The sequence below is a fragment of the Lathyrus oleraceus genome, chromosome 3 (assembly GCF_024323335.1).
Source record: "Lathyrus oleraceus cultivar Zhongwan6 chromosome 3, CAAS_Psat_ZW6_1.0, whole genome shotgun sequence".
NCBI lineage: Eukaryota > Viridiplantae > Streptophyta > Magnoliopsida > Fabales > Fabaceae > Lathyrus > Lathyrus oleraceus.
Genome location: NC_066581.1, coordinates 452843583 through 452847583, shown reverse-complemented (window position 1 = coordinate 452847583; position 4001 = coordinate 452843583).

Below are 4001 nucleotides of genomic sequence, written 5' to 3'. Positions count from 1 at the left end.
AGCTCGGCTAACGCACGCCGAAACAAAACACTGAAAGGAGACGCTAAGACGTCGACCGAAACACACAACTGGAAACGGAATGCCAATAAATGGACTTACATCTGACTCCGAACAAACAAACGCAAACAGGAAATGGAATGCCAATAAATTTTCTTACATATAACTCCACAAACAACAAACAAACGCAAATAGGAAATAGAATGCCAATAAATGGTCTTACATCTAACTCCACAAACAACAAACAAACGGGAAACCGAATGCCAATAGATGGACTTACATCAGCCTCCGGACAAGCAAACGCCAACAGGAAACGGAATGCCAATGGCTGGTCTTATGTCCGACTCCTAACACACACACACGAAAAGAAGAAGGGTCTCGATTGCAACTAGGGCAAGAGAAAAGGAAGGTCTCGATCGCAACGAGGGCGAGAGAAAAGGATCACAACAAGGGCGAAAACCAGCAAGGATCAAAGTTAGTTGTCAGTCACACTCGACAAGACATCGCATCTCGTGCCTACGTATCTCATCTGGACATGAGAATCAGAGTTGTCGTAGTTCGGCTAAACTATTTCTGTTTGTTTTGTGTTTTTTAGGTGAACGACGTTACTACCCAATCTACCGGATGCTCGACCTTCGGAGACTTATCCACCTGTAGTAGAAGGAGTTAACGTGTCCTTAAGAGAAGATCAAGTTTGTTTGTGTTTTAGGAAAGCTCACGCAAGAAAGGAAGTCCTAGACGAAGGAACCGTGCTACTTTAATTGACATGCAAACGAGAGACTATACGAAGTCTAGCAATCCTATGGGGATACAATCACACCACACAAAAACATATAACATGAAATAAACACACCAATAAGGGGCTCAAACATCCAAGGGTAAGGCTTTAGTCAAGGGGTCATATCAACCTCGACAAACAAGCCGGGCTTTAGTCAAGGGGTCATATCAACCTCGACAAACAAGCCAACTGTAGGGTATGAAGGCTCTTAACCACTGACATTGACCGTCAGGGTGAGCAGATGAAAGGTAATGAGGATTGGACCTCATGGCTCTTAACCCGGGCCTGGGTGAGCTTCAAATCAATGAAAACATGGGGATCCAGAATGAGGGACCCTACTCCACTTGACTGACTCTATATACAAGGATCTTGGGTTAGGTTTAAGAGCCTCAACACGTGGTGCGAGCATAATGAACGACTCAAACGATTAGCAGGGGACTGACTGCTAGTCCCTTCTATCTGCCAATTGCCTCTTCAGTTAGGAGGACTTAAGTAACATGGCACAATGAGTAAACAAACACAATCATTGCCTCTTAAGGAGGACTTCAGCCAAATGCCTGTCAAAAGAAACGACAGGGCTTCCAGACTACATGGAGTTAGAGGATTATTACCTAGGTGGTATACCAACCACAAGCAAAGCAAAGCTCAAGCAATGAGCTAAAGCAACTAAAGTACCTGTAAGAAATTCAAACAAGTCAATATTCACATTCAGACAAACCAAACAGTCAATCAACAATGTTACAACCAATATGCACGCAAGGCAAATCAACAACTCAAGTGAGTTCATCACCAAGGGACCTACAACACAACAAAGGTTAGTGGACAAAGAAAATTTGCATCTCAAGTCATAAGATTGCATCAACCACTAGAGCTAATAGCTTGAACCTGAAATACAAAGCTCAAAAGATGAGTACAAACCACTAGTACCAAGACTAGGGTCAAAGGCAAAGCAAAAAGTCAAAACAGCAGCCAATATTCAACATGAAGCACATTTATTCAAGTAAGAACATGTCCTAAAAAGGACCAGACTCAAATCCTAAGGCAAATCCATCTAATGATCATGCTAAGGCAAAGGCATACGATGTGATCAACAATAGGGCATACAAATGAGAAAATGCACATTAAATCAGAAACACATTCAATGATCATGAAATTTTTTATGTGATATCAGCATGCTAAACACAATCCTCGTGTAAAAATTTAGGACCAGAAGAGATCAAATGGCATGTCAATGAAAATGAACAAGATCAACATCAAAATGTGTGACACACATTGTCACACCATACATTCATATGTCTAAAACAGAAATGAAAAAAGATAAAAAATACCAAACCAATTCTCAAAAATCAGGCAACATGTATAGAACAAGCATGTCAAATTTCAAGTTGATTGGATCAAGAATGAGCATTTCACAATTAATTGAATGAAGCATGGTAGATTTGCATACATGTTCAATCATCAATTCACAATCCAAAATCCAGAAACAATAAAATCAAGAAATTCATGCTACAAAATAATAGACATTCAAATGATCATGTAGGAAAAAATGGCATTCAATTTGGATTAATATTCGATTTGTTATGAATTTTTGAATTAACATGAAAATAATGAAATAATAATGAAATATTACATGGAAAATGATAATTGAAGATGAAAATGGCAAAGGCATAATGAAGAATCGAACACAGGTGTAAGGGGTTCCAGGCGCGCTTAAGGCGATGGAAATCATAGGTGGAAAATAAACTGTCCTGGCGAGGTATCGAACACCAGATAGGAAGGTTCAAGATGCGCTAAAAGCTAAACGCAACGTTTAACATCAACTGGTGGATTAAATGAAAAAAGAAAATGCACGCCATGAAGAATCGAACCGAGGACGGCATGGTGAAAGGCGCGTGAACAGTCAAGCCCTAGCGCACGAACCAGAGGCATTCAACACTGTTCATGGCGGAGGTTGACGGTGGTTTCCACCATCTTCCTCAATGGAACCGGCGGAGCATGCACAGAAAAAATTCCAGAATTGTACAAAACGCATATGGTTCGAAAGATCTAGTCGCCAGGAACATGAATCTATCATCCATTAAGCCTAATTCTCAATAACAAATACGAATCGAAGGAAAGAAAATTCATGCATCAAACTTGAATTCACCATAACTCACTCGATACTTCACCAAATTCAATGAAATTTATATCAGAATTCTCAGTGTTCAAAGATCTATCTAAACATGGCAATATAATTAAGAATAGTGAGATTCGATTTCTAACCTCTTGAAGAACAAAATGTTGATTTGGTGGATTCAAGGCTTCAAAAGTGTCCAAATCTTCTCCTCTACTCTTGTTATGAAGCTTTGTGCACGATTTGATGCTTGAAATGGCTTGTATGCAGCTTAATCTTCAAGTTCCATGTTCATCTTCATGAGCTCAACTTGCTTGATTCTTGGCCAAAATCTTCAATCCACAACTTGATCCCTACTAAATGACACTCAAGGAACACGATTATGTAAGAAAATTCAGGTGTTATGTGGAGAAAATTCAAATTTGGATTGAGAGAAAAATTTGGAGGGAAGTGAGATTCTAGATCTAGAACTTGTAAGAATGAACAATTCTGTTATGATTAAGCTTTTATATCACATGTTAATCACTTTGCTAATGATAATTAAGCTTGGCTAATGAAAGTTTAATGAAAAATGTGGTGTATGACCAAATTGCAAAATTCACCTTATGCATGGCAAAATGGACGTGAACAGTACACATGCATGGCTCAAATGCTCTTAAAATCAACCAAGGAACACAATGGCAATGGAATTAAGTTCATGTGATGCACCAATTTTAAATTCTTCATTTTCCCTCCAAAAATCACATGCATGGCCAAATGATCATGTGAGATTTTTTCATGCAATGAAATGACAAATTTGGAAAATATAGGTCATAAGAAGTAATATGCAAAAAGAGTGGCTCAAATTGGAGTTTTGAATCAAAAGTTATGGCACTTTGAAGTTTCATGCACACTTGGTGATCATTTGCTCATAACTCCCCAACCATTCATCAGATGCTCACGATCTTGGACTTTTTGGAAATGGGAGAGAACGACTTTCAACTTTCATGTTGACCAAAATTTCATTTGAAGCTTCTTTGATGTTGGAAAGTCAAGTTGAATATGGTCAAAAAACTTGCCATTTTTGGAAACCTGAAATTACAGGTCACTTTCCATTTTTGGAAACTGTTGATC